The 12,547-nt window shown below is 37.6% G+C and overlaps 1 protein-coding gene across 1 annotated transcript in view; it reads left to right on the top strand.

Moving 5' to 3' along the window:
- The first annotated feature begins 1,434 nt into the window (after positions 1-1,434).
- The window catches only part of MYT1L (myelin transcription factor 1 like), a 361,563-nt gene continuing 350,450 nt past the window's right edge, over positions 1,435-12,547 (top strand). Inside the window, exon 1 of the mRNA XM_027840345.1 lies at positions 1,435-1,475. The gene's annotated coding sequence lies outside the window, so the exon portion shown is untranslated. The remainder of the gene's footprint in view (positions 1,476-12,547) is intronic.

Here is a 12,547-nt window from a genome sequence, read left to right as displayed (position 1 = left end):
CCATTCCCCAATTGATGGGTATCCTCTCAATTTCCAATTCTTTGCCACCATAAAGAGCTGCTACCCAGCAATAGCGCTTCTAGGGCTATATCCCAAAGAGATCATACAAATGGGAAAAGGATCCACATGTAGAAATTCATTTTCTAATGAGGGAGAAAATACAAGGGTGTTTTCAGCTATAAATCAAATGGAAAGGCCCTAGTTTTCCTTAGGATGGAGCAGCAAAGCTGTTGTTAATATGTTCTTTAGAGTTACTTGGCTAAAAATAGAACTATTGGAAGCAGGATTCAGATTTAGTTAGTTGCGATTTCAAGTTCAATGCTCTATCAACTCTAACATCTAGCTACCCGAATCTTAATGATTAAAAAAATCAGGCAAAACTGTTTTGAGCAATTGTGTAACATGTTAATAGTATTGGAAGTTAAGCAGAGAAACAAAGCTTCTCAAATAAAACTGAGTCACCTGAGAATACAAAGACTTTGATGAGGGAGACCTTTGTTTTCTAGGTCTTCAGTAGCTGAAGCTACTTGAGGTGGTAGATTCTACAACAGATGACACCTTCTCAGCTGGTGCTCCACTGGCATAGGGCTTGAGAACCCCTTGTCATTTCCACACCTAGATAAAACATCACAGGAGACATTAGTGGAGGTTCTATGTCATATATGTCATGCAAAACTATAAAAGCAAAAATGTTACATAAATAATAATTGGTTAGATTTTGTATCAGATGCTGTTTTAAAAATCAATAAATTACATGTTATTCAGATCAATTATTTGGATTACCCTCACCTAAATTTGAACTGAGTCAAAATACATACACATACATTTCCCCTTAATATATATATATATATATGATTCATTATTAAATAATTTATCATTTCTCTACACTTTTCATGCTCAATCTAAGAACAACAGTCTCTTTCCTTATAAGTGAGATAGATTAATTCATGAGTTTGTGCATTTCTCTTCATAATAAATAGTAGATTTTATTGATTTTAAAAGAATTTTCAAGAAACCCCCCTTTACCCAAACCAGTTGATAATGAGGAAATGGTGATGTGCATCAGGAAAGGGAGCAATGAAAACATAGATCCATCAAAATAAAGAATTAGTAAAAACATTAAACATGATTCCTGTTATTTTTTTCAGTTCACTTCCATAGTTTTTTTTTTCTGATTAGCCTGCTCATTACTCCCTTCCAGTGTTTAGGTGAATTAAAAACAAAAGCCCTGGTGCCATGTATGCTTATATGCCTTCAAAATTCCTTAATTGTTTCATAGCAGACATACAGCACCCATGTAATCTTATTACCTTCCTTCTCTCCTTTTCTAGAGTGACCACCTCTGGTGAAAAGAGAAAGATGTAGTTTTCTCATTCAGTCAAGTTTTAATCCCTGAGAAATTGTCATCAGAATTCTGTCAAAGAAGGTTCCACTTGTTGACATAGACATATGGAAGTCCAAAAAGCCACATAAAGGTAATTACCTTGAACTATATTTGAATTGTCATAGATTTATAAAGTTGTATGTGTTTCTTCAATAATATCTTATTCTATACAGCCAATGTTTAATATAAATGAAAGTATTGTTATTCTTAAAGCAGCTAGGTGATGGAGTAAATACTGAGTGTCAGGCCTGAAGTCAGGAGGACTCATCTTCTGAGTTCAAACCTGCCCTCAAACACTTACTAGCTGTGTGACCCTGGGTAACTCACTTAACCCTGTTTGCCTCAGTTTCCTCATAAGTAAAATGAGCTGGAGAAGGAAATGGCAAATCACTCTATTATCTTTGCCAAGAAAACCCCAAAGGGGTATAAAGGGTTGGATACAACTGAAATGACTGAACAGCAATGAAAATTGTTATTCTTGCCTACTTAATGGCAAAGAATAACTACCCTTAATTATTCTGAGCTGTACTTGTTAAGAGTATAAAATGGCTATATGTCCCTGGACAAATCGCTTCACCTCTTAGGGCTGCAGGCAACTTTCTAAGACTATAGGTGCAGAACAGTTGCCAATCTGCATTGGCAAAAGGAGTTTTCTCATGTATAGTTCCCCAACACTAATGAAATCATAGATTCAGACAAAATAATAGACTGTAGATTGGAATATCAGTTTTATACACTGTTTCTAGGCACAGATTCAAATATGATTATATTAAATATAACATAAATCCCTATCCTCTGTAACACAATATATTCATATTAGAATGTTCATAATAATGAGTTAAAATTAATTAAATTATTTACTTCATAGAATCTTAAAGTTGGAAGTAACTGCAGAGATCATCTCACCCCTTGTAAAACTTCTTTCTATGATGACTCTACTTGGTCTAGATTGTGTTTGAACACTTCCAGTGATGGAGAATATAATATCTCCATAGGCAGTGCATTCTATAGTCCAGTCATATTCTATAGGTATCTCTATTAGTTGGAACTTCATTAAGCAAAGCTAAATTTTCACCAACTGTAGCCATGCAAAATAAACAATCTATCAACAACCATCCAAATATTTTAAGATTGTTTTTATCTACCTCTCCCACCAAGTCTTTTATCTTTGAGAATTGCATGGAAAAAGAATGTCATCCAAAAAGCATTTTCTTCTATTGCCACTGTCTTTCTCCTTTATATGTATGCCTTTTATGTAGAAAAATTAACAGGACCATGACTTTGGGGCTTCCATATATAGCTTAAAATTGCCTTAAGACTTTTGGGACACCCTGTGTTGCTAGAGAGCAGCATTGGCTAACCACAATTCAAGTGAACAAAGAACCGCATTCAAAGTCAAGGAGTGTTTAGAGCCATGTTCACCTCAATACCATAGGTTATAATGTGCTTTCTTAGTCAAATAAAGATACATAGTTATTAAATTGCTTATGTTTCAATAGCAGATTTTCCTTATCCAATTTGAGCCTTGGTGTCATCTTCTTAAACAATAATTTTCAATCTAAGTAAATGTTTTTTCATTACCCACTATTTCAAAATCCCTTGCCACTGAGAAACAGGGAATTTACATAGGAAGATGAGCAGAAAAATCTTATAAAGACCTACCCAAAGAATGAGTATTTGACTCCTGTTTGGTTGACTTAGGAATAATAACAACACATGATTTTATAGTACTTTAAGGCAATACTGTGCAGTTAAAAGCACCAAACTTGAAAGTCTAGAGGACTTAGGACTTAAGTCGAAGGTCTGATGTTTACCAGCTATGTGACAGTGGGGCAAGTCATTTAATCTCCCAAGCCTCAGTAAATCACATCTTGCACCTTAACCAGTAGGCTTAGTATGATGATTTGGATGATTTGGTGTCCAGGTAATAGTCTAAAGAGAGTTCCTCTGGGTAGTGATCACAACTAAGACCAGTAGTAAACATGAGAAGCCTTCTGTCTGAAGGTATCTCTGGTATCTTGCTCACTTTTTTCTAAAGGTTATTTTAAAAATATGTTTAATGAGTCATTTTACTGCCATGTAGTTCCTTAACTAACCATTCAGGAAATTTATGCTATTCAGAGCTCTGCCACTAACTAAATATGTGAACTCAACCTCCTCCCCTCTCCATTCTTCAGTTTTCTCAACTGTGAAATGACAGGGTTGGACAATATCTTGCCACCCTTGAGCTCTAAGTCTATCTGTGCTAATTCAGTGCTGTCATTTGGTCCAATTCAGTTAAAAAAAAACAAAACACCGAAATGATTATCTACTATGTGCAAGGCAAGATGACCACTTGGGATCAGTAGCTAATGTTAAGATTTTGGTCCTGAAGCTAAATTTTTGGAAAGGCAATCTTAATCTTTGTCCATTACAAAATAAGCAAATCTTTAATGACAAGAGACCTCATCTTTTCAGGGGATATTCCTGAAACCCCTCCATTGCAGGGCTATATTAGATGGAATATATATATATGTATATATTTATGTATGTATATGTATATACATACTCATGCATATATACATATATATATAGATGCACACACATGCACACGTGTGTACACACACACTCACACTAATCTTCCCTGATAGGATATAAGCCCCTTGAGAGAAGATAATTTCTCGGTTTTTTCTTTTTTATTCCCTGCACCTAACACAGTGCCTACCACTTAATAACTATTGGTTGATTGATTCTATAGCTTTCTATTGGGTAGATAGAGAAGATCCTTCCCTGATTTTTCTCTTGGCCAGCAGAGAGGCTCCTTCCTTCAGTAGCACTAGCTGATCCTTTCTTCGTTGATTTCATTGGTCTTACTTGTTCATTTAAAAATTTTGTTGACCATCTCCCACATTCCCCTCGTTCATGTTAGTGTCTGTCATGAAACTGCCAGGTACAGCTTGGGCCCTAGCAGATCCTATAAGCAATCTCTTCCCCCTGCCTCCGTGCCCCAAAGACAAGGGCTAGGGAGAGTTTACAGGATATAGATAAAGCTGCATGAGAAACTGATCTTTCAGCTTTTGTCACAGCTCACATATATCTTACTGGCAGATCACTGCATAGAAGGGGCATTTGGTCTCTGGTCATTCTGAAAGCAGCTTCTCTCAGATCACAGCTCAAAGCACAGCCAGGGCTCTACTGATCTGAACTTGGCCTGACATTGACTAAGGAGGAAACTCTCTCACTTTTCCCCTTAATTCATCCCCACCGTGACATTGTTGTTGAACTCTCCCATCACTCTCAGCCCAGCAGCATTAGCTCTCTGCCATCATCACTCTCAGGCTGGTCTCTAACCAGTGACTACACCAAACCCCAGGAGTGAACCTCTAGCCAGATGCTTTTAAATAAGCCTGGAGAATTGCAAGCACCTGCTTCCTCTGTTCCCACCCCCACCCCGGCGACATACACATGCACTCAGTCTCCTGGCACACAGCAATTCGCCCTTCCTCTGACCCACAGTAATCCCAGTTCCTAACAAAATCCCTCCTCCCCACCACATACCCCCTGCCCCTGCACCTAGCACAGTATTTTGCGAATAATGGTTTTTTTATAATGGTTCATTTAAAAATTTGCTAATAATGGTTCTTTTAGTTAGATTCAAAAGATAAATTAGAATTATAAGTTGTACACCATATCCTTAGGGCTCTAGTTGAGGAGGCTAGAGCTATACACAGGGAACAGTTAAATAACAACTGGAGGCAGTGAGTGATAGAGCAGAAAAACAAATGGTCCATTTAAAACATATTGCAATTCAGAGAAGAGGTTGGGGGGCGGGGCATGACAGAGATCACTGGAAAAAGACTTCATAGAAAGGGCTGGTGAACATGATATAGATGGGCAGTAGAAGGAGGACATCTCAAACATGGCAAACAGAATATTTGAAAGCGTGAAGGAAAACAGCAGTAATTATAATCCTAACTTTCTTATTTTTTTACATTAATTTTTTTTAATTCGGAGTTCCAAATTCTCTCCTCCCTTCAGCTCCTCCTCCCACTTATCAAGAACAAAAGCAATATGATATCCATTATATATGTGAAGTCATGTAAAATATATTTTCACATTAGAATGGCTAACATCTATTTAATGATTTAAGGTTTGCAAAACAAATAAGTTAGTAAAACTCTGTGAGGAAGATACCATTTTTTTAGGCAAGGAAATTGAGTCTGTATTACCATTTTACAGACAAGTAAACTGAGTATGAGAAAGGAAAAATTACTTGCCCAGGGTCACACAACTAGTGAGTATGTGAGTTAAGAATTTAGCTCAGGCTTCCTGAGTTTCCTAGGTAACTAGGTGACACAGTGGTTAGAGCACTGGGGCTAGAGTCAGGAAGACCTGAGTTCAAATCTGACCTCAGACACTTACTAGCTGTGTGACCCTGAGCAAGTCTCTTAACCCTGTTTACCTCAGTTTCCTCATCTATAAAATGAGCTGGAAAAGGAAATGGCAAACAACTCCGTAACTTAGCCAAGAAAACTCTAAATGAGGTCATGGAGAGTTGGGCACAAGTGAAATCACTGAACAACCATGATAACTTCCCGCTGCAATACAATGCTGTATCTACTGCCCAGTGGTATTGTACTCAAATAGAAAGGAGGGCAATTAAACTGCCCTTCATGATCCCTGCCAGTGGATTTTAAGTTAGAAAACCACATATTAACATTATCTATGTTTTATTGTAGTTTTTATTTTTTTAAACATCTCCCAATTACATTTTAATCTGATTCTGACTAACCTCAGGAATGCTATGGAACATATGCTTGCTGCTCCCAGTCTAGGTGTTTTGACATCTCTGCACTGCATTTTAGTGAACAATGCGCCTCAATGAACAGACCTTGTCCCAAATACAATGAATTCAGTCTACTTGCTGAAGAGATTGCTAAGAGCTGAGAAGTTGTGGGAAATAAGCAAAAATCAAGGTCAAAGGATACATACAGCTTTGAGTAGCAGGCAGAGAAGTTCCCACTTACACAGGGAACACCTTAGAGGTTTTTGAACAGGGAAGTGACATGAGGTTGTCAGGGTTCTGTTCCCTGTAGTATGATTTCTGGTCAGCATTGCTTCCTTCATTCATGGACCAGCATAGGAGAGAACAGAGTAAATGCTCACTGAGTGACTGACTGATTCCCCAGGCTCTTTCAGGAGTCAGCTGCTGTTTTCATCAAATTTGCCTCTAAATTACAAGAGTTTCTTTACCTCTTTAGTTAACAATTTCATTCCCTTATAACCCTGGTGACAGAGGATAGTATTAATAGTCCACTATCTAAGCTAATTGCTAAAGAGGCAGTGTCAGGGCCTTGAGGATAGAGAACTGGCCTTGCTATCTGTGAAGTTTCTTATGCCCCTGGGCCTCTTTTCTCATCTGGAAAATGAGGGAGTTGGGTAGCCTCTGAGGTTTCTTCCAGCTCCATACCTATGCTCCTAATACCTGAATTATGTGAGTCTGGATGAATCATTTAACTCCTCAGTGTCTAAGTTGTGAAACAGTTGGTGAACATTATTAGTAAACAGAGTTTCCTCATAGGAAGTTCCATCTACCAATGAAATCACAGGTCTTGAATGAAACAAAAAAACCAAAAACTAACTTCTACGTCTAGCCTCATATTACAGTAACATGATTTAACCCATAGCTATGTTCACATAAGTAACAGACATATAAACAGAACTAGAACAAGAAATAATTTTTTTAAAAAAAAATTCTTTAGTGGGGCAGCTAGGTATCACCGGCCCTGGAGGACCTGAGTTCAAATGCGACCTGTAACACTTACTAGCTACGTGACCCTGGGCAAGTCACTTAACCCCATTGCCCAAAAAAAAACAAAAACAAAAAAAAAGAAAAAAAAACCTTTAGTAAGAATGTTTACAGAGTCAGATGCAGAACTCAGCAATCAATCAATTAATATTTAAGTGCCTCCTAAGTGCCAGGTACTGTGCAAAGGAATACAAAAGCAAATAAAACCAAAGACAGTTCCTACCCTCAGGTAGCTCACAATCTTATGGCAGAAGGCAGCACACAAAAGGAAAGTGAAAAGTATTGAGGGAGAAGGTACCTTGCAGAAGGGCTAATGGTGAGATCCAAAGAAGTCCGAAAGCAGTATGACTGGTGGAAAATGTGGAGCCAGTATATCCTTCTAATACAAAAGCTAACGGAACTCTTCCCAAACCCAGAAAAATCTGAACACATCTATGAACTTTTTGCCTAGACCTTCTTAAATTCACCTAATCCCATTTCATCACTGTATTCTGTTTGGCTTAGCAATAATAAAAGCCATGCTTTTTTTTTTCATAACTCATTGAGTTAGGTGACATAATGAATTAACTAATTAAAAAGCATTCAGTTATTAAATGTATTTACATACTTTCCATATATACAAAGTATTATTTATCCCCACTTTACAGATAAGGAAACTGAGGCCAAGGGAAGCTAGATGACTAACCCAAGATAATATGACCAAGAAGTATAAGAACTGGAATTCAAATTCAAATCTTTCTAATCCCAAATTGATGCTTCAGCTTTACCACACTGCTTCCTATGAGCACTGTCAATTTCCTTAACTTTCAACTTCCCAGGTTCACCCTTCTCCTGCCACTCTTATTCTTTAGAAACCAGTTCCATATTAGTATGACCCATCCTGTGTTCATAAATTCTTAGCTCCCCTCCAATGATGCATCTACCTTCCTCCCAAATTTCTCCCCTTGTCCTATCTCCCCTTTCATCCTTGAGCTTCTATCAACCACTGTCTTTCCTCTAGGTTGAGAACAATATTTAGGTTTAGGAGAAGTCTTTGCCTGGTGCATCAAAATTAGACTCCATGATTGCTGAGCTGTGAATACCCAAGGAGGCCATGGTAGCCAGCACTGTAGGAAATCCAATTTCCTGCAAACTGGAGCCCAAGGAGAAAAATCACATTTTTCATTAAATCTTAGTAGTGAAGACTTCTGTAGGAAAATTATATTGACTTGGGGAGGGAGGGGAAGTTTTGCAGAATTTTCCTCTGGATGGTGAATAATTGAGAGAAAAAAAAGCATAGGGTACCATGGGTCTAAAAGGTATCATATGTTGAAATAAACTCATCATGCATTAATGGAGCAGTAGTTAAGATGTTTTTATACTGTATTTCTCTGAAAACAGTTCACTTAAAGATAGGTGAGAAGCATTTAGTCTTTGATCAACCTAAATGTCACTTAACGATTGGGTAAAGGTTAAAATTCTCCTCCATCTGAGATTATCTAGGCTATAGATTAGCAACCTTTCCAAAGCAAGAGACTCAAATTACTTACCCTTGCTCTTCAAAGCTGGGTCATGGGGCTAGCTGCAAGTAACTGTGCTGCTTTCCTCCCAGCTGAAATGGAAGAACACTGAGGAAATGTGAATTTGATTGGGGAGGTGGAAAGGACAGGCTAAAGTAGAAGGAGGGATAATTTAAGAGCATGAAACCTCCTGGAGGCAAGTTGCCCTGATTTGGATGCTACGGTGAAGAAGACTTAGGCAGTCTAAATGTATCAGAAAAGTGCTGGGAAATGGGAAACACGAGTTAAGAGAGAAGTCCGGGAAGGGAAGAGCAATGGCAATCATTTTGCCACAGTCATTGGTGGAAGTCAATGAATGTTATATTCTATTCCATCTTTAGCATATTTGTTACAAGTTACTAAAGTCCAGTCTAGGTAATAACTAATTGGGGGGAGAAGATGGTAGAAGTGAAATTACATAATATTTTAGAAATCCCCAAAAAGTAATAGAATGTTGCATCATACACAGTGTCACCAGATGCCATTGAATAATACTTATTCGTATTTATATAGTATTTTAAAATTTACAAAACCTTTTTCTCACTGTGAGATCAGTACTACAAGTAGTATCTCTGTTTATGCTGGAATGCTTAAGGAAAGTAAGACTCAAAGATTAACTTCTATGGGGTCAAATAGCACACAAGCCGCAGAGCCAACACATGAATCAAGGTCTTCTGACTAGCAATAATTGCAGTAATAATTAGAGTAGACTACCAAGCTAGTGCTCTTTTTTTCTAGTACCATATAACTACAAGGTGCCAACATGCTCATTGTAGAATTACTTTCATATTGCTTTCCTTTTGGAATTATAGTTTGTGCTTAAAAAGTTCTGTGAGATGTCATTGTCAGGTGATTTTTGAAGAGGACAGCTTGAAATTAATCTAGAATAAGTACCTGAATCAGTTCATGCCCTCTCTGAAAGATGCAGGTATAGGGAAGGTTCCTTATATTCTGCAGGAACACTCTGGAAATCACATAAAGCAGTAATGTCAAACTCGATTAGAAATGGATTTTATGGGTCATATGTTGACTTAGAAAACCACAAAATAACAACATCTCTGTGGTATCATATTTTTATTTATTTTGTTAAAAATCCTCCAATTACATTTTAATCTGATTCCTCCCCACTCAAAAGTTTCGATGCTACGTGTAGTCCCAGACTTTGATACTTCTGCCCTTCTCCCAGGATGGTTTGAAATAGATAAAAACTTCAGAGAGATCCCAGAGTCAGCCTTATTTTTCTAATGGTCTAGCAGTCGGCTAAAACATACACTTTCCAGATTTCACTCATCTTGAGAGGTATACCAGGGAATAGAAAAATCTGTTCTATTATTGTCATGGGGTGTACATGAAGAGCCTCTGTCATTTGGTGGTTCTCAGATAGATTTAGCACTGAGTTTGACTTATTAACCAGTCAGTCCATATTCATTCAGCACCTAATATGCAAAGTCACTGTTTTATTTGCTGTGGAGATTCAAAAATTTCTCCTAAGGGACTTATACCATAATTTCATGCATTTGGCAGTTTACAATAGACAGCAGCACCACATTGTGGGTTGGGAGGAGACAATGTAAATTCCTTTGAGAATACATTGTTGGAATGTGACCAGATAAAGAAATGTCCTTTGCTGTTTCTTTTTTTAATAAGATATTTTCCTTGGTTGCTTGCTCATTAGTATTTCTTCCCTAAAATAGTTTACACTTTGATCCTGTGCCTTGCTCCTGCTCTTTTCTCTAATGCTATATAACTGCAAGGTGCCAATATGCTCATTGTAGAATTACTTTCATATTGCTTTCCTTTTGGAATAATAGTTTGTACTTAAAAAGTTCTGGGAGATGTCATTGTCAGGTGATTTCTGAAGAGGATAGCTTGAATTTAATCTAGAATAAGCACCTGAATCAATACTGAGCTAAATCTTATTTAAAGAGATCCCTTGTTGATAATAACAGGTGTTTGATGTTTTTGCTCAAACCACTGGAAATATCTCAGTAAAATATTCTCTAAAACAATGGGTTGAGGTGAGTGTGGGGTTTGATCTCTTTATACTCCAATAAGATCATCCCTGTTTTTTATGTCATGTGTAATAGCAAATTGATTTGGATTTTTTTCAACTCTCCCTTCAAAAGAAAATTCATTACCAAAATGAGGAACATTCAGTCAATAGTCAAAATTTAAAAAAAAAACTGCCCTGCCTTCAAAGAGCTCACCTTCAAGAGAAGCAACATGTAATTAACTAAGTGAATGACATATTTAGAAAACATGGAAGGTAATCTCAGAGGGAAGACTTGAAGCGGGGAAGAAGATCTTGAATTGGAACAGCCTAACTCAGCTCATGGGATACTAACCTTTAATGATAGAAAGCTCTGGTTTTGCCCCTGGTGGAGGACAGAACTGTCACATATTGGGGGATAAGCTCTATAGGAACCTGCTCAAGCCAGCTCTTCTGTCCAAAAATCATGGGGAAATAGTCTACATTCACATTAAAAATCAGTGAGGGTAGAGCTAGCCCACAAAGAGCATTAAGAAAGCAATGCAAGGGAGAGACAGGGATGGGGGAAATGGACAGAAACCTTGGGGACAAATAAAATGAGATTATAAGGTCACTATCATCAGTGTATGAGTTTAATTGGCCTTGACCTTTAACTCCCTTCCTCCCTCATTCCCATGAATCCTTTCACATTCCCTGAACCATAAATCCTTAAGAACTTTTAAAAAAATTTTTAAATTATTTTACCCTCAGCTCTTTCTTCCAATCCTGTTTCAAATTCTCCCAACATCCTTAATTATGGAATAGTTTAAATGTTGATAATATCTTTTTAGAGTTTATGCATTGTAATCTGAGTTAAACTCATCACATAATCAAAAATAAACACTTTTATCCCGGTGAGGCATTAAATACTAATTTTAACCAGGAAAGATTTGATCAAGGGCCTTGAAGTACTCCATACAGTGTGGGAAGGGGATAAATTCAAAAGACTGCTGTGACCGGTTTATAAAAGACAAGTGCTTAAAAGAAGAATAAAATAACCAAGTTTTTGTCTCTTTGGTGTTTTAATTTCTAAAGCTCTGTTTTAAAAGCTGTTTTCAGGCCTTCTCTGTACAGAACTTATATATACAGCATGGCTGTCCCAAAATATCCTCAAGTGTAGCCAGTTAATTTCTGTTTCCAGGGGAACTGACCTAATTTGCATTGACTTTCAGTGAAGGGTCTAAAGCCTATACACACACTCAGACAGGCAAATACCTGAAGTTACAGAGTATTATTTTGAGCACCACATTTAGGTCAACAAACAAAATACTCTGGTCTCTGCTGAGATGGAGAAATAGTATCTAGGGCTCTCATACATCCCTACAAATGTCAATGAAATAGGTATTAAAATATATCTCTTTGATATGGCTTCTCAGTCCAGTGATGAAGATCACAGCCCATTCCTGTTTGCCCATCCCATGTGACTTTTGTCCTCCCAACAATTAGCTACCAAGATCTACTCATTATGCTGGGGGTCGAGGGGGAGGTCTTCTTTATTTCACTTGAGCTTACAGTGACACCAATGGACCAGGAGGGCTGCCCACCATTCACTTTGCCCCAGAGATTAGCATATCTTTTTCACTCATTTCCTTGGTGATATCCTTTACACTGCTTCTCCTTCCTAATATTTGGTTTGTAATGTGTATGTCAGTCTATTCACACCCAGTATACACCTCTCCATAGCCCTCCAGGTGATTTTCAACTTCAATTCTTCAGTGACTCTAGTGTCCATAACTCAGAGACATAACTAAATGGACTTATGGAGAGAGAGAGAGAGAGAGAGAGAGAGAGAGAGAGAGAGAGAGAGA

The sequence above is a fragment of the Vombatus ursinus genome, unplaced genomic scaffold (assembly GCF_900497805.2).
Source record: "Vombatus ursinus unplaced genomic scaffold, bare-nosed wombat genome assembly UNPS02014841.1, whole genome shotgun sequence".
In the NCBI taxonomy this organism is placed as follows: Eukaryota; Metazoa; Chordata; class Mammalia; order Diprotodontia; family Vombatidae; genus Vombatus; species Vombatus ursinus.
Note: the sequence above shows the minus strand (reverse complement) of the source record. Positions and strands in the feature narration are given on the sequence as shown.